At 40.8% G+C, this 19,353-nt stretch overlaps 1 protein-coding gene and 1 non-coding gene across 5 annotated transcripts in view; one reads left to right on the plus strand and one right to left on the minus strand.

Annotated features, from left to right (window-relative positions):
- The window catches only part of Nhej1 (non-homologous end joining factor 1), an 87,332-nt gene that overhangs the window by 53,520 nt on the left and 14,459 nt on the right, over positions 1 to 19,353 (minus strand). The gene's annotated exons all lie outside the window — the stretch shown is intronic.
- Positions 7,998 to 8,101, plus strand: LOC124089779 (U6 spliceosomal RNA). Its single transcript, XR_006850865.1, has one exon. It is a non-coding gene; the product is annotated as a U6 spliceosomal RNA (small nuclear RNA).

Here is a 19,353-nt window from a genome sequence, read left to right on the forward strand (position 1 = left end):
ACTAGGCTTCTAAATTGGGCGATACCCATTCACCATGGCTCCCAAGAGCTGAGGGACAAAAAGGACCAAGAGGTAGCCCTACATGTTCTAGCTCCTCTACCTTGCTTGTTGGATGGCTGATGAATTGTGAGAGGTAGAAGAGGGTCAGCAAGAGACTCCCACCCCCCACCCCCGGTTCTGTCCTCATCCCTCTTGGCTAGTCTGTTCTCAGGGCAGCCCCAAGGAAAACATCAGGCTGCTGAAAATGTCAGTCCCTCTCAGATCTTTCTCCAGGACGGAGGATTCCCTCCAACTCTGTCTCAGCTCATTTCCATGTTGCGTGGTTCTAACAGTTTTCTTTGACCTTCTATGTGGGGATAATCCACCTTGGTGTTTGGCCATTTTTCTCTAATTTTAGAACCTGCATTTTAATGGCAGATTTAAGATGAGTTACAGGACTGTTTTCTTACTCCCTACATTTTCTTCATTCTCAAACACATTTTATTAGAACAGAGCCTCAAACACAGTGTGGGAGAGTGGGGAAAGCTCTGTACTAGAAAGTCAAAGACGAGGTTCTGGTTTCCACTACAATTACTTTTGGAATTCGGGATCAGTCAATTTCTTTGAGCCAATCTATCACATCTCCTCAGTCTTAAGTGGCCCTAAGGGGCTTAAAAAAAAAAAAACAACAATAACTATAACTTTGTTCTTTATTTTTTAATCATTGTTATTGTTGTTGTTGTTGTTAGGTACAAGGGATTGAACCCAGGGGCACTTTATACCACTGAGTCATATCCCCAGCCCTTCTTATATTTTATTTAGAGAGTCTCACTAAGTTGCTTAGGGCATAACTAAGTTACTGAGGCTGGCTTTGAATTCATGACTCTCCTGCCTCAGCCTCCTGAGCTGCTGGGATTACAGGTATGGCCACCATGCCTGTGTATTTTTAGTATTTTTTTCTGGGTAGATGGTCAATATAATTGTGTTGCCTTTTGCTCAATGAAGCCTGCCTACCTCGCCAGGTCCAATCAAATCATAAAGGCTAAAGTCCTCTGCAGAACACATAGCAGCACAAAACTATACTAAGTGCTTCCCATGCAGGAGAAAAGTTGAACAACATACAATGTTCCTGCTCTTGGGGAACTTGCCATCTAAGGGGGGATACAGAAAAGTCAGTAATTATAGTACAGCATTGAGATAGCCTACAACTGAGCTTAGTAACACATGAGAAGGACAACTAAACTGAACTCAGAGTGTGTGTGTGTGGGAGGGGTGGCCAAGTACAAGCATGGGAAATAAAGTTGGAGACCTGAGTAGAGGTCGGATCATAAAGGGCCTTGATGGTTTGATTAGGGAGTTTAGACTTTATCCTAAGGGCAATAGGAAGCCACCCAACAGTTTTAAGCAAGGACATATGACCAAATTTACTTTGATCAGTAGTTTCCATCTGGTTTCCTTTCCTGACTGCAGATCTCTAGGGTTAGTGGAGCATTAGAAAAGAAGCAGAGGTTCAGGCTGGGCCTAGTTATTTTCTTCCTATTCTTTAACATTTTGGCTTACTTCTCTCTCTCTTTCTGTCCCCCACCCCACGCTCTCTCTCTCTGTCTACCCCCACCCCCCTCTCTCTCTGTCACAAGCACACACAACAGAAAACCTTTGATTGTATGGCTCATCTTTCCAACCAGTTGTCCTATTGACCTAGGCTTTTAGCCTTTCTTGACTATTTCCCCATTATCACCACCCTCCAAATAGGGCTGTCAAGTAACCCTGCCAATAATCCACATTTCTAATCCAAGGTTCATTTCTTATCTCCCTCTTGAATTCCACAACTCTGCCACTATTTACTTTTCTCCACCATCCTAGATCTCTCAACCTCTAGAAACAATTTGGTGGCCTCCTAACAGAAGGTTAAGATAAAGCTGACCAAACATAATCAATCTGCATAAGAAAGACCCCAGAGGCCTGAAGATGTAGATCAGTGGTAGAGCTGCTTGTTCAGCATGCAAGTGGCCCTGGGTTCAAGCCTTAGCACGGGGAGAAAATGAAAAAAAGGAAGACCTCATATCTAGATGATAATACAAACAAGAAAGTGAACTATATGAAAGCATCCACTCCTTTTCTTTTTTCCATGCCTCACTAAGTCTTCTAGAGTGTAGTTTAAGGTCTAGAATCAATACCCCACAGGAAAATCAGCATAGTCATTAACTTTACCTCTTGACCTCACACCATACCTTCTAATCACACAACCTTGGCACTGGGAAAGAAATCATATTTATTTTATTTTTCTGGAACCGGGGACAGAACCAAGGGATGCTCTACCACTAAGCTATATTCCCAGTCCCTTTTTTTGGTTTCTATTTGTTGATTTTTGATACCAGGATTGAACTCAGGGGCACTCGACCACTGAGCCACATCCCCAGCCCTATTTTGTATTTTATTTAGACATAGGGTCTCACTGAGTTGCTTAGCACCTTGCTTTTGCTGAGGCTGGCTTTGAACTCGCCATTCTCCTTCCTCAGCCTTCTGAGCTGCCGAGATTACAGGCATGAGCCACCATGCCCAGCTGTTTTTATTTTTGCCAAGACTGACCTTGAACTTGCAATCCTCTTGCCTCAGCTTCCCAAGTTGCTACAATAACAGGCATATGCCACCACATCATGCTAGGGGAAGAAACTTTAGTCCAACTTTCCACCTCACTGTCAGTGCTCTTTAGTATGAGAATCAATGTTTCTTGCTGCCTGAAATCCCCTTAAGAATTCCTTTTTCTATTCACCCCCACTGAAGAGATTTAGGGTAAAACCACTAGATCTACTAGGGACTAGCTCAACTAGTTAGTTTTAAAAGTTCTAGAACAATTCTTTTCAAAGTGTCATCAGAAACCAGGCACTGTGACACATGCCTGTAACACCATCTGCTCAGGAGACTGAGGCACGAGGATAGTAAGTTCGAAGTTGGTTTGGGCAAAAATAGCAAGGCCCCATCTCAAAAAACAAAAACAAAAAAGCCCACAGGCAAAGTATGCTCAAAGAACTGGTGCTGGTCCATGAACTCTTTGCAATGAGCCCATGATGATACAATTATAGAAACTGAGTGTGAGCATTTGAAAACTTAGTAACCTCATATTGTCAGGACACCCAAAGTTCGGAGGACTCACCCCAATGAACAAGGTACAAAACCGTTTTATTGCTAAATGTATACAGTAAATCACCATGGTAAATGCTGCACATTGGTTATACATAGTAAGATCGTGTGTCAGATACTTTGAAAAATACTGTTTCAGAAGATTTCCATGTGAAAAGAAACCAGTGGGTCCTGGGGTAGGCTAGCTCTTCTCTTTTCCCACTCTGGGTTCAATGAAGAGTGAATGTGCTGCCTAAGGATGAGGAACAGGAAGCTGTTCCCGCTACGCCACTGGCTATATGGGGTGAAGAGGAGGGCAGGAGTTAGCAGCCAGGTTATCAGGCAGTAACAAACTCAGCATCCAAGCACGCAACTTCCAGCAATGCAAGGAGCTTCCTTTGTTTTGGGAAAACAAGAGCTGCAAGAAGCTTCTCCTTGACACGTTCTTGCCTGGCCTCGGGAGGAGCCCAACCACCCCTGACACACAAACAGGACAGTCTCAGCCAATGACAGACAAACCAGTACCCTGACCACAGCCCCTGTTTGCTTTTCCTTTTCCACCACTTCCTCAGTTGGAGGGCCACTGTGGGGCCATAGGTAGCTGCCAGCCTAGGTCACATTCAAAAACTTCACCCCCAGTGACCTAGTACTATCCATATAACTCTTCTACTGCTCTCAGAGCCTATATTCTCTCCCCAATATGAACTTTTGGTCTGAGGCCAAGGACTTCTGGATCCTTCTCTGAAGTTGTATGTAAGGCTAAGCCTTAGAGTACCACTCTGACAAAGACCATGGTATACTCTAGCAAACTAAACCCAAGATTAGCATCTATTCCAACACCCAAGAAGGACAATATTTGAGGTTTCACCAGAATATTCTAAACTTACATTTTTCTGTTACCCAAAGAGTCACTTGATTACATTAAATCCTTATCTTCCAAAATCTAGTTATCACCACAACTAAAATATATAAAACAATTAACCTCTTCATGATGTAGAATGTCAAAACAGAACTTCCAAAGAGTTATCTAGGGAGCTTTGGACAAAAGATAAAAAAAAAAAAAAAAAAAATACAATGACACCAGAACACTTACTCCTGAGGGTACACAGTAAGAGTCTCAACCTAGACCAATGATTGTAGAACATTTTCTCCAAAAGCTCTGAGAAGCAGGGCTAGCACATCAAGAGCCTTGGAGACCAGCAAACCTTCCTCCTTCTCTGATTTATCAAGGAAGCTTACTTTTTACCCTGAGGGCCCAGGAACCCAAGTTTCTATGAAGACTCATTTGTCCAGTAAGGGGCGGGGGCGGGACTCCCCCCCCACTCTGGGCCTCCTTCGTGCCAAAGAAGGAGGAAACAGAATAAGCAAAATAAAATTCATAAAGCGAAGCAGTAATTATGGTGTGGTCAACAAGAGGCTGCTCCTCAGGCCCATCATTATGTGGCTAAATTTAACGCCCTGTGCGGCCAGGGGAGCTGTGCGCCCAGGGCACGGTGTGTCCACACAGACGCCAGCTCCGCCACCTTCACCCGCTTGACAGCCACCAGGGCTGCCAGAAAGCAGGTCACAATTTTTTTTATAGTCTGTTTACCAAGATGCTGTTTTTACTGCCGAGGTTTCTCTCATTTTATCTCTTTTTCCCTTTTCCCCAAACAGACTGGCCTGTATTTTCTGTCCCTTTTTTTTTCTTTCTCCCTCTCTCAGTACTATTTTCAGAACTCTAATTTTATATGGTATGTCCCTTTTTTTTTTTTTTTTTGGTAAATATTTGCCATAACTAAGCCAGGCACATCCAGTTTAAAAGGCTCCATCCCACAAAACATGAGGCCTTTAATGATATGCATCTCATTAGCTTGCCCCATGAAAGGGGGTATAGAAAAAAAAAAGCAACTTACAGACTCTCTCACTTTTTATATCTAGAAAAACCTATATTTATATATAAGGACAAGCTAAAACCCGGCATTCTGAGCCCCAATACAAGGCTAGTACAATGGTCATTTGACTGAAGCTTCTAGGCCCTAGAAGTAGTTCAGGAAAGATGGGCTCTGAATCTGTTTGTCATTGCTGGTCCATACAGGTGATTCTGAACAGGTCAATGCAGGAAGATCCTCAGACTCTGAGGTACTAGGGCTTTCTAGATGAGGCAAACAAACTCTGGGGAATCCTCTATTCTAAATTTCCCAAAACGGCATGGAGAGTTCTCTCTTTCTCTGGCCAATAAAATTAAAGAAAAGAAACTGTGAGTTAAGAGAGTGCTCAGAGATCACCTCCAAGTTGGAACTTCTACACCTCCTACATACAACCCAAAGGGCTTCTCCAGGCAGGCAAAGCCCCCACACTGAAGGCAGGATTTCCTACTATATGTGTTAAGTTCGATGAAAGGAGGTCTGGAGTCGAATCTGCTTAGTGCACTGAACAAAGGGCACAGCATCCAGTAAGCAAACTCCAAACACTTTCTGTGATGCTTTTAAGCCCATATTAATACTCTCAGATGGTGTTAGGGGAGGTCTAGCACATAGTGCCTTCAATAAGAAATATAGGGAGAGGGGCTGTGGTTGTGGCTCACACGCTCGTCTAGCATGTGCAAGGCCTTGGGTTCAATCCTCAGCACCACATAAAAATAAAATAAAGATATTGTGTCCAACTACAACTAAAAAAAATCTTCAAAAAAAAAAAAGAAAGAAAGAAATACAGGGAGAACCATGCATGGCAGCACACACCTGTATTCCCAACTACTCAGGAGGATGGGGCAGTGGGATTTTTTGAGCCCAGGATTTCAAAGGCCAGACCAGAGAACAGAGTAAGATCCCATCTCTTTGAAGGAAAATACATTTGGGAGAAGAGAAAGAGACACGAATTGAAAGACTCTGCCTGGCTGTTCAGGCAGCTTCTCTTGAGGAGTCTATGCTCTATAGAGGTCACCTAAGGCCTAGTGTGTCAAACTTGGTTTTCATTAGTTTATTTAAGGATGATCAGACTCTAGAGAAGTGATACCTACTAAAAACCATGAGAGGCAGGGTGCCTAAAATCCCAGCAACTCAGGAGGGCTGAGGCAGCAGGATCATAAGTTTAAGGCCAGCCTGAGCAATTTATTGAGATTCTGTCTCAAAATTTAAAAATAAATAAAAGGGCTGGGGATATAGCTCAGTAGTAGAGCATCTCTGGGTTCAATTCCCTTACAATGTGGGGGGTTAAGCCCTTCCAGTGACTGAAATCTTTTTTTTTTTTTTTCAGTAATAAGGATGGAACCCAGAGCCTTGTACATGCTAGGCAAACACTCTACCATTGATCCACACCCCCAGCCCTTTTTAGCTTACTTTGAGACAGGGTCTCACTAAGTCACCCAGGCTGGCCTCAAACTTGTAATCCTCCTGTCTCAGTTTACCCAGCAGCTGGGATTACAGGTGTGTGCCACCACATCCAGCCTGAAATATCTTTAGCTGCTTTTTCCAGGGAAGTTAAATAAACACATTAGCACTATTTGTTAAACACAGAAAAAGGGTGAAAGAAAAAAAAGACAAATGTTTGTATGGAGAGTTTGTGTACACTGTACAAGGTGGACAAGTATCTTGTTTTCCTACATCATTACTTTGGGATATTCTAGACACATTAAAAATTTGTTATTGTTCCTCTGTTAATGTATTCCTCAGAAATCATGAATTAATACACAATAATTTTCTTAAATTGCTTATAAGTGCAGGGAGGTACACAAGTCCAAGAAAGGGATGTGGATTAGGAGAGGAGGCAGTACTTGGGGCAGGTTCTCTAGCTTTGGATCACTTCCTCTTTTAATTATGTTAGGCCTTAACACTGCATACACCTTGGTCTCAGACCTGCCTACCTCCCACATAAAGTTCAAGCATAGCCATGTAACATTCGGCAAGGCAGTAGGACATGACAGAAATATGCTGAATCCAAACTTCAGAGCCCTGGGCCCTGCTGTTAACTTCTAAAACTGTTTGTCTACACTACAGTTCTCTTACCTTTGTAGACCTTCATTCCCTCATAAGTAAAACAAATTGGCTTGATAAATCTTTAAACTAAAAAAGTCTCATACTGCTCATAAAATTCTATGACTGTAAAGTTCTGTATGAGATATTTTAGATGTCACAATTTCCCTCATTGAGGTATTTGCCTAGACCCTTGAGATTTGTAAGACACACACACACACACTCACACACACACACACACACACACAATGTGCCACTCAATGAGTTACTTCTGTACATAGCTAATTCCATCAATCTTAGATTTATTGTCACTTACTTCAGTATGAATGGTTAGCCTACATTGGAGGAATACTCTGCTTAAGGCTGACATTTCCTTATGACCTCACTAAATTCAGCAATTTCACTTTGCTCTGCCCCCCAAATCCTGCAGCTTCCACCAGCTGCTCCTTTTTCAAACCAAGCTATATTATCATGCTACCATCTCAAGGTATCATCACTTTCGTAGTTTTACCCACATCACTATGAAGGGATTCCTCAGAATAAAATAGTCTAAGAGGACAATGTACAGCATCAGAATTGCTCAAGCTTTATTTTTTAGATCAGATTTAATTTTCATTAGAATTGTTCAAGCTTTAAGCATAAGACTAACAGAAGCCAAAGAGCTTTTGAAGGATTCCCTCAAACCACTACACCTATGGAGAGTCCCAAGGCGTAACTGTATAAAATACCTAGTTGTGACTTTTCCATTGACAGCCATTCACCACACAAAATCCTCCAAACTCTTAGCTCAAGACTCACCTCTTCCAGCAATACCTTATCCTAAGAATCCTGGTATGAATCCCAGATCCCATCCAATGAGTCTGTTTCTTCTTCCTCTCCAGGGACAGACAGACAGACAGACAGACACACACACTCACACACACACAGTATTTAGGATATTCTTCTTGTGCTTGCGTTGGCAGACATATACTAAAATTGGAATGATACAAAGAAGAGTAGGATGGCTCCTGCACAAGGATGGCACATAAATTCATGAAGTGTTCCATATTAAAAAAAAAAAAAAAGAATATTCTTTAGATATCAGGGATTGAACCCAGGGGTACTTAACCACTGAGCTACATCCCCAGCCCTTTTTATGCTTTATTTTGAGACAGTGTCACGCTAAGTTGCTTAGGGCCTTGCTAAATTGCTGAGGCTGGCTTTGAACCTGCCATCCTTCTGCCTTAGCCTCCCCCATTGCGGGATTATGGCGAGTGCCACCATGCCCGGCAAGAATATTCTTATAGATATTTAAATTCTAGTGGTCTAATCTCCCTCAAAAGTCCATCTTTTAAGGGCAAAAAAAAATGTTTTAACTTTTCAATGGTGGGGCTGGGGATGTGGCTCAAGTGGTAGTGCGCTCGCCTGGCATGCGTGCGGCCAGGGTTCGATCCTCAGCACCACATACAAACAAAGATGTTGTGTCCGCCGAGAACTAAAAAATAAATATTAAAAAAAAAAAAAAAAAAAAAAAACTTTTCAATGGTGTCTAATAAGTTCTGTCCACATAGAGTTTAAACTTCTAAATAGAAACTATTTTTTATAATATTTTCAATGGTGTCTAATAAGTACACATAGAGTTTAAACTTCTAAATAAAAAAGCAAATAGATCTTCCACAAAGAATTAAAAATACTCTTTCTGGACCTTCTGGCAATTTCTCCCTTGAAAATTCCCTAAAAGGAGATGAGGATGCCCATGAAACCTGCAGTTTCATTCCCTAAACCCTGGACAGCTAAGCTGCCATCCTAAAGGACTCAGTCTCTATAGAACATTCTTTTCAATGTGGCACACTAGTCAAAATAAACATCATCCATGTGTGTAGAATATGAGAGAGACTACTTTAGGTCTTGAGGTATACAAGTAAACTTATAAAGCCAACAGACCAGGTGACACTTAAAGGTACGTTGATACTTTCATTTCCTTTTTCCATTTCTATAATTAGAGACAATATGCACCAATGTAAGAGAATCCCTGAATGCCAGGCAAAATAAAATGTGAAGTTATTTTTAAGTTTAAGTTACTACCACTGACTGTGTACTTCTATCTACAAGGCACTGCAGTGGGTTCAGAAAAGAAAACCACCAGATGCAGTGGTGCAAACCTGTGATCCCAGTTATTCAGGATGTTGAAGCAGCAGGATTGCAAGTTCAAGGACAGCCTGGGCAACTTAATAAGACTATATCTTAAAATAAAATTTTAAAAGGAGGGTGGACTGGGGATGCAGTAGCTCAGTGATAGAGTCTCCCTCAGTTCAATTCCCAGTCCCTGGAAAAAAAAGAAAAAAAGCAAGAAAAAGAAAACAAATGAGCAAATCCATCCTTCCCTGAGAACTATAAAAACTAATGGAAAATAAGTCTAGAAATTCTTACAAGGCAAAAGTGACATAGGAAAGATACAAAGCATTGTAGGAGTTCAGAAGAAGAAAGAAATATAGCTTGTGTTTTTACTCCTGTTCATTTCATGATTTCTGTCATAACAGAAAAATCATGTATCATTTGTGCTCCCTCCCCATTTTTTTGGGGGGGGGGCGGGTTGGAGATAAAACTCATGAACCTCTTGTGCATGTCTCTCTTTAAGTAAGGGAAATTGAATGCCCTTGGAAAGGACTTTAAAATCACTGGATAAAAATGTTACAATTCCTGGGCGGGGGGATGGGGGTGCGGGGAAAGGCTGGAAGTATGCAGAAATCCAGTTATCCATCTTCAAACTATTGCCCATCTTTTCAAACCATCCATAAATCCCAGAGGAAGAATGAAATTCTTTCCTTTAGCTCAGCCCTATAGATCCTTGCTCTCCTACTGGCCCTTTTCCCGCCTTCTTATCCACTGGCTACTCTTTGGCCTTCAAATCCATATGTGCCTTCACATTTTATTTTGCCTAAGCCACTGGCTTTCCAGCTGTCTCTCATTTCCTTTATGTTATGCAACTTCTCTGATGAGAGTTCTCCACTCATTGTCTCCATGGCCTTATCCATTGTCCTTCTTTAACTGCCTGCAATCACAGAGACTGCTCAAGATCCCTAATTGCCTGGTGATCTTTCCTATCAACTGCCCATTCTCTTTGATCTTGCTTGTGCACGTGGCACTTCAGATCACCATCCCTGATCATGTGAAGTGCACAGGATTTGAATCAAGACAAATATGAATAAATCAGCTGACTGACCCTAAGCCAATTACTTCATCCCTGAGTCTCTACTTGTTTATCTTTAAATTCTTTTTTTTTTTTTTTGGTTGGGGGGAGTGGTGTACCAGGGATTGAACTCAGGCACTCGACCACTAACCCACATCCTCAGCCCTATTTTTTTTATTTAGGGTCTCACTGAGTTGCTTAGCACCTTGCTTTTGCTGAGGCTGGTTTTGAACTTGTGATCTTCCTGCCTCAGCTTCCCAAACTGCTGGGATTACAGGCATGCACCACTGCGCCCAGCTTGTTTATCTTTAAAATGAAGATAATCTTACCTGCTCCTAGGGTTATTGTAAGGATTAAAAAGTATAACTTATATACAACACCTAACATGGTGACTAGCACACACAGAGTATGAACTTAATGTTGGTTAGTTTCCCTTTCTTGGCTAATCACTACACATTCCTGATTGTTCTCACATTTCCCTCACTGACTCCTACTTATTATTTCTTCCAATCAGAATGGTTCCCCAAATCTCAACTACTGGGTCTTTGTTTTGTTTTGTTTTGGTTTTTTCCTTTTCTTTCTCCATGCTCTTCCCAGAAAAACATGTATCTATTCTCATGGTTTCAGATATTGCTCTTTGGCCAGAAGATTCCCAAATCTGTTTCTATAGGGCCTTTTTTCTTTTCTTTTAATATTTATTTTTAGTTTTAGGTGGACACAATATCTTTATTTTATTTTTATGTGATGCTGAGAATCGAACCCAGCGCCCGGTGCATGCCAGGCGAGCACACTACCGCTTGAGCACATCCCCAGCCCTCTATAGGGCCTTTTTTCAACTTAGGCTTCAACCTTATTTTTTTCTACTCTTTCCTGAGCATTCTCAATTGTATGTCCTATAAACAATTTAAATTCAGCATAAATATGAAAAGTTCTTTTTTATTATTTTTATTTTTTAAATTTTTTTTCAGTTGTAGTTGGGCACAATACCTTTACTTTGTTTATTTATTTTTATGTGGTGCTGAGGATCGAACCCAGCTCTTCGAATGTGCTAGGTGAGTGCTCTACTGCTAAGCCACAACCCCAGTCCCTGAAAAGTTCTTAATCTTTTGTTTTTTAATTATCTTTATAAAAAAGTCATTGTTTTTTTTTCCCCCTAGTTATAGGCTAAGGCATTGTTAAACTGTCACACTGTAATGAATGGACTTTTAGGAAACTCTTCATTAGGGTAAAATAGAGGACTATGTGAATCTTTAAAAAAAAAATGCTCTGGTTGGGGTTGTGGCTCAGTGGTAGAGTGCTGGTCTTGCATGTGTGAGGCACTGAGTTCGATCCTCAGCACCATGTAAAAATATATAAAGGTATTGTGTCCATCTATAATTAAAAAATAAATTTTAAAAAAGGTTGACTTTGTTAAAAAAAATGCTCTGGGGGTACATGAAGAAGCTTATAGGTTATAAACTTATAGGCCTATAAACAAACCTTATAGATCAACAAGGCCATCTGATGAGAGTTTCTACAGATATTTGTCAAAAATAAGACATCAATCTTGATGGCCTGAACAGATATCTCAGACAGGAGATTAAAATTAAATGAGAGACTAACAGTGTATTTGGTGGAGGTAAACAGAAAAAAAAAAAAAAGTTTTAATTTTAGGAGAGTTGGTAACATCCTCTGAATGCAGTAAGACACACAATCCCCCCATGAGTGTCTATTAAATTGTGCTAGCCTATCTGGATCAGACACAGAAGTACTTGAGATTTCACTTCCTACAGGCCCCTACAACTCCCTATTGTTTTATATCTGACCCAATATACATATTGTCATATATCCCTGGCTGCTGAAGCCATCTCAGTTTTAAATATCTAGTTTTGAGTGTCTTAGGATAAAAAGTTTGGCATATGAGATTGCCCTTCACTATTGGGATTCTTAAAATTAGAAACTTATCCTTCGGAAGTGAGTAATTTTGTCCCATTTTTATTTTTTATATTGATTTCCTTTTTATTTCCCCTCAAAATTGTAATATATTTTCTGTTAAAAGTACAGGCCCTGGGCTGAGGTTGTGGCTCAGTGTTGTAGCGCTTGCCTAGCACATGCAGGGCCCTGGGTTTGATCCTCATCACCACATAAAAATAAATAAACAAAATAAAGGTATTTGTCCATCTACAACTAAAAAAAAAAAAAAAAGTATAGGCCCTTATAAAATCTTGTAAAAGGAAAATAAAGTGGACTTTTATCCATTTTGGGGGCCAAAAAGAAAAGATGATGGCCCCTGGTAACTAGGTTACTTTTACTATAGAAATCACAGCAAGAAAACCCCAAATAGAAGGCAAAAGTCAGAAGAAACATAGATGAGAAACATATGCAATCCCCACCCCCACCCCAGAGATGATTTTCATTCCAGAGCGCAAATACTGGTGGATTTGTGTTTGAAGCAAAGAAAACCATTCCTTTATATGCCCAAGATTAGATTTAATTGAGCCCCACCCATGATTTTCCCAGTCCCTCAATGGCACCACTATTCTTCAGAACTCTCAGGCATACCACTGACAGCCTGACCCTCCTAAAAGATCACCTTCATATGTCAGTTCTCCAGTCGAAAATTTCAATGGCTTCCCACTGTCTACCACAGTAATTAACAACTGCAAGGAGGAAATGCCCTAACTCCTTCCTAGATGTGCCCCAGTTTGAGAATTGCTGCACATAACTGATGTTAATATGAGGACTAAAATGGCAAATAAATGTTACAGGAAGAAAAACATTGAGGAACACCTTCAGAATAAAATACCACTTCTTCATCATAGCATTTTTAAGGCCCCCACAACTTAGCCTCATTATTATCTCACTGACTTCATTTTCTACTAATCCTCACCCATTTTTATTCTTACTTTTGCATCTTTGCCGGTGTGCTTCCTACCTAAAATGCCATCCACATAGCTCCCTATCAAAACCTTAACTAGAGGCTGAAGTTGTAGCTCAGCAGTATAGCACTTGCCTCATATGTGTGAGGCACTGGGTTTGATTCCCAGCACCACATATAAATAAAATAAAAGTCTATCAACAACTAAAAAACATTAAAAAAAAAAAAAAACCTAAACTAACCATTAAAATTGAGTTCAAGTGCTGCTTTTTACAGGAAGCTTTTGTAAAATCATTCTACCATCGTGGCCCTTATAATCACTCACTAAACACTGTGAGCCTATTGATGACAATAATATCATACCTAATGATCATAAAACCTTGTATAATTCATGTGTATACTACTGAACATGGAGAGAATAAATTAACTGCAGGTTTCCTCAGGTCATACACAATAATAGAGAGTATATTTTAATGCATTTAGACTTATCCTCTTCATGATGCTCATGAAGATTCTGAAAAAACACACTCAGAATGCTTACCTTCCATTAAAAAATTAAAAAAAAAAACAACTATGTAATGTTTTGAACAGCCAACAATAAAAAATTAAAAAAAAAAAAAAGAATGCTTACCTTCCTCCATATATTGAACAGGAGGTATATGGTAAAGGGGAAGCTCCTCTAACTGTGGATGTAGAGCCCTTGTGGTTCTAGGAGTAATTTTCTTTCCAAGGTTTTGTGAGGTTCTTATTCCTCTAGTTTTTTGGAGGTAGTCATCTTTTAGCTGGTTCTAAAAATAGATGTCTGTAATCTCTCAATAACAAAAGAGTCAATGTTTATACTTCATCCCAAAGTTCAGAACACCTCCCAGAAAACAAAAATATTAAGGAAACAAGGCACACAGCAAAAAATGGCAAGCTAACTGGGCTACTTGCCTATTTACACATAGGGGTAAGCTCAAGACTCCCAAAAGGTGATCACTTGATGGCCTATTCATAAGATGGGAAGACATGATTCCTTTATCCTCTCACCAAATATTTAATAAATGTCTACTCTGCATGGAGGCACTGTTCTAGGCACTTGAGATAGACCAGTACACAAAACAAATCCCTATCTTTGTTGAGCTTACATTCTAGCAGTGGGGTAACAAATCAAAAACAATAAGTATAATAAAATAAATAAATTTTTGGCAATATATTGGATGATAACTACTAAAAAAAAAAAGAACAAGTAGAACATGGTAAAGTGAAATGGGAGTGCCAGGAGCAGAGGAACAGGGATGTGGCTTACAATTTTAAATAGAATAGGCAGGGTAAAACGCTAGTGGGAATGTGAAATGTGAACACACATGCAATGTAATCCGCATAGGTATGTCCCCAAATTCTTTGACACAGCTCCACTTAAAAGGTAGAGCTTAATGACCCTCTCCTAGTGTAATCTGGACCTGGTGACCTCACTTCTAATAAAGAGAATACAGCTAGACAATGATCAGATGTTACTTCTGAAATTAGGTTATAAAAAGACTGTGGCTCCACTTGGTCTCAATCTTGCTTTCTTGGTTTTTCTTTTGGATCACTCACTGCCTTTGGAGGAAGCCAGAATCAGGTCATCTGAGTAGCCCTATAGAGAGGCTATGTGGTAAAGAAATGGCACTTCCTGCCAAAAGCCCCATGAGAGAGCTTGGAAGTGAATTCCCCAGGCCTTACAATGACTGCATTCCCAGTTAACTTCATGACTGCAATTTCACAAGAAACCCTGAAATAGAATCTCCCTGCTAAGCTCCTACATTCCTGCAGTAGCAGCAAGGATACCAATGAGGTGGCTACAGCCGAAGCACAGGTAAGAGATGATGGTGGCTCAGACCAATGGTAGCAGCAGAGGTAAGATTATGGGTATATTTTTTTAGGTAGGACTAACAGAATTTCCTGATGGACTGAATGTAAAATGTGAGAAAAGGATGAGAGTCAAAGATGACTCCCAAGTTTTTGGCCTAGGCCAGTGAAAAAATGGATAGGGGCTGGGCTGCTGAAAAAGCAAATTTGGGAATAAGATTCAGAGTTCAGTTTTGGACATGTTGAGTTTAAGATGTCTAGTAGACATCCAAACGGAAATATTGTACAGGCAGTCTGGAGTTTTAAAATAAGGTCTATAATAAAGATTAAATCACCAACAAGATGGTATTTAAAGCCATAAGACTGACAAAATTAAAAAAGTATATAAATTTAAAAAATAAAATAAAGTCATAAGACTAGTTGAGACCAATAAGGGAGTGAGGAAAATAAGAACTGAGTCCTAGGGCACTCCAATAGTAAGAGGTAAAGGAAAGGAAGGAACAATCATTGAGGCAGGAAGAAAGACAGAAGAGGGTATGCTGTGAAAGCCACGCTAAGAAAGAATAATGATGAGAAGGACTGATAAATGCTATAATGAAAAAGCCTAAATGGTCAGACTGGCAAACTCAATTGTCTCTCCATCCCTAGCCTTCCTGTTCTTGTGTCTTCTTGATGACAAATGCTCAGGCAGAGGTTTGTGCAGAAAGCTATAGGAATAACAGGATACCAATACCTGGAAGAAGAGAGCAGACTGAGGGAAAGGAAAATTGTCATGGAATACACACATGAGAGGCAATGTCCACATAGAGTTGGAAAGGTTAAACAGGTAAGAGGAAAGAGAACACCAGGCAAATGAATTGAAACAGAAAGACAAGCAGGAAGCTGCCAAGACTTTAGGATGAGGGAAGTTCAGGGTGCTATAATGCAGTGACAGACGATGAGGCTGAAGGGTCAGCAGGACTAAACACAAATGATCTTTGTGGCATGCAAGTCTGAACTTTATCCTGTAGGCCACTGGGAACCACTAAAAGGCTTTAAGGAGGAGAGTGGCATAATCAGCTGGATGTGGTGGTACACACCTGTAATCCAGCTACTGAGTAGGCTGATGTAAGTGGATCACAAGTTTGAGGCTCAGACCCTGTCTCAAAACAAAATAAAAGGGCTGGGGATGTAGCTCAGTGGTATAGCATCCCTGGCTCAATCCCCAGTAGTGAAAGAAAAAAAAAAATAAGTTGCTAAGTTAGGCTTTCAAAGTAAGGACATGTGGTGACTCCTAAGTTACCAGCTTAGAAAACTGAATAGATAGTGGTAGTTTCTCAAGAGAAGGAATGTAAAAAGAGAAATAGAGTTGGGGGACTACATAATTCATTTCGGACATGGTTAGGGTGTGCTGTCTATGGAGCACCCCAGTGGAAATGTCAAGGATGCAAAAAGAAATACAGGCCTAAAACACAGAGGAGATATGATATTGGTACTCAGTAGCATACTGATGATGTTGACATTGGGGTTTGGAAGAGACAACCCAGAGAGAAGAGCAAAGGGTGAGAGGATCAAGGACTAAAACCTGGGTAAAACTAACATTCAAGAGGCAGGTAAAGGCTGGAAAGCCAGCCAAAGAAACCAAGTAGAATCTTTGGTGAATAAACTTAACAGGATAGCAATTGCAAGGTTAAAGATCTCCCAATCTCCCTCAGGTGATTCTGATATGAACTATAGATTCACCAGGGCAGCAATGAATATGTTCACAGCATGAAGTATCTGTTCTAGAATCTGCCTGGAACCAGAAAGGGATGAAGATACTAACTAAAACTAGACAGGATACAAGGACCACGGCTACATTTAGGATGCTGAGTCAAATCAGTGTTACCTGTAGCCTCCAAATTTCTTGGTTAATGTATTACACTGAACAGATTGTTTAAGCCTTATAAGACAATCAGAATACAACAATGGGAATGACTGCTATTATGAATATCATCATATAAAGACAGAGAAGGAGAAAATTGCAAAATATCTATCTCTACAATGGGCCTCCACCCAGAGGAAGCCAACTGCACACAGTTGTCCAGGTTTTGGTGTCAGGGGTTGATTCTTGGCCAGAGGTTGCCAGCTGCAGAAGGAGGGGCTCTATTTTAGGCTGCCTGCTGTCCCTGAGCCTGTCCGCATCTGGTTTGAGCAGCATGCAGCCCCAGTGACTCACACACCCATGCAAACCGCCTGTGGCTCAGTGGCATGGCCTCGGAATGCTAGCCTTAGGCCAGCTCCCTCCTCACCCCATTACACTGGGATAAATAAATAAAGAGCCCGCCAGCAGCCGCATAGCCTGATAGCAACCAGATGGAGGGAAAGAGGCACAGATGGGGCCAGGAGAAGAAACTCCCTCCAGTGGACTAGATGGAGAGAAGGCTATAGCAGCCACTCATCCTAAACTTCATCTTAAACTCATTTACAACTGCTGTCATAACAGTGCCCGATTCCTTGACTTTTCTTCCATTCCAAAAGATACCTCTTAGGCCTAATCTTGGGAAATGCTCCATATGGGGATCTTGCCCTACATGAGGATCATGCCAGCAGTCCTCTCTCCCCCAGCCTTGATTTGAATCAACATTGCCAGTATTCCTGCTTTAGTTAGGCTGCTATCAATTGGCTCCCTTAGGTTCCCTAGAAATGAAAAATCAGAGGCTCTTGAGGGGAGAAGAAAAACAAAAAGGATCAAATATGGGAAAGTGATCCCTGTTCAATCCTTCAATATTTTTTCTAATCTTATATCCAAGAAACCTCCCTATCCCACTGCCCCTGCACTCTGTCTACAATCTCTTCCCTAGCAATATTTCCAATGAGAATAGGAGTGACCCCAAGTACTGACCGAGTGGCCCTCTGACATCAGCCTGGCCTCTCCACGCCTTCATCCCAAGCTCTCTCTCTGGTTTGTTTATCTTCCTATCCCATGTTGCTTATTTTGATGGCACATCCTTTCATTTCAGTCTTGGGTGACCCCATGACCCTTCTGTGTCCTGTTTGCAGCACCCCAGGCAAGCACAGTAACTGAAAAGATGCAGTAGCCATATGAAGCTCTATAGTCTCAATAGTGCTCTAGAGTCCTTTCAGTCTAGCAGCTATGCAGAACATTCTGAGGACAGTGCAGTGAACCCACAGTCATAAGAATTCAAATTACCCTATCCTTATGTCTCCTCAGCTGGTGTGCACAACAAGTTAAAGTAGAGAAACAGAATAGGGATACATTTTAGACTCTGAGTCAAGAAATGTGGGAAGTCCTAAACATACAGATCTTAGGTAAGTCATTTAACCTCTGAGACTCAATTTTTTTCATCTATGAAACGGAAAGCTTCAGCTATGTATCTCTATATGACCCCATATATAAAACTTCTATAAGTCTATGAGGCTTGGCTGCAATCCACCCAGTGCCTAGAGGACCAGAACTCGTAAAGTAATTAATTGCAAGTACCAACACCATCCCTGAGTTAGCACCTGGATTATATGGCTTTCTCATTCCATTCTACAGGGATGGAGCCCTCCCCCAGCAGCATGAAAGAGATGAGCCTCCGATTTTAAAAATGAGAAAACAGTGGCTCTGAGAGAAGTGATTTATCTAAAGCTGCAAAATAAACCATGATAATAACTGAAGTCCCCAAATACAGCCCTTAAAAGCAACAATGTATTTACAGGCCACACTGCCACAAAATTCACACAATTCCCCCTGGCATAGATTTATCAAAATATGCATACACAAACTTATAGAGAACCTACTTATTCTAGGCACTATAATCCATGCTGGGAAGACAGAAATGCATTCAACATCCCTGCCCTCAAAGAAACCAAAGATCAGCAACTCAGGAGGCTGAGGCAGGAGGACTGCAAGTTTGGAACAATTTAGTGAGACTCTGTCTCAAAATAAACAGGGCTGGAGACTTAGCTTAGTGGTAAAGTGCCCCTGGGTTCTATCCCCAGTATGTGGTGGGAAGGGGAAAGAAATCAAAGATCAGCAGCAGAAAGCTACAGTTTTGGAGACATAAAAAAAAAGTATAAACCAATGCACTCTAATAGCAGGAAAGGATTATTTTTATAATGAGAGTCCAGAAAGATCTTCCAAAGAAGCTGAAGCTGGCACTTAAAAGATGAACAGTTTACAAGGTAGATAAGGCCAGCACATTGGTCATTCTAGATAAAGGAAAGAATGTTATAAAGACATAAAGGCAAGAGAAAACAAAACAGCATCTGGGAAAATCAAAAGTCATTTCTTATGGCTGAAACATAAAGCACATATAGTAAAATGTTATGGAGTCAAGTTGGAAAGCACATAGGCGCTAGACCAGCAGAGAAGGCTAAGAGTTAGCCCTGAACTCTAATTCAGGGCCTGAGGCAGGTAAATGGTACACCAGCTCCAGGCTGTGTTAACACTCCTTAATGCCCAGAGATTCACATACAGAAGC

This window comes from Marmota monax, unplaced genomic scaffold (genome assembly GCF_021218885.2).
Source record: "Marmota monax isolate L192 unplaced genomic scaffold, Marmota_monax_Labrador192_F-V1.1 WCK01_AAM20220418_F8-fsc00041, whole genome shotgun sequence".
NCBI lineage: Eukaryota > Metazoa > Chordata > Mammalia > Rodentia > Sciuridae > Marmota > Marmota monax.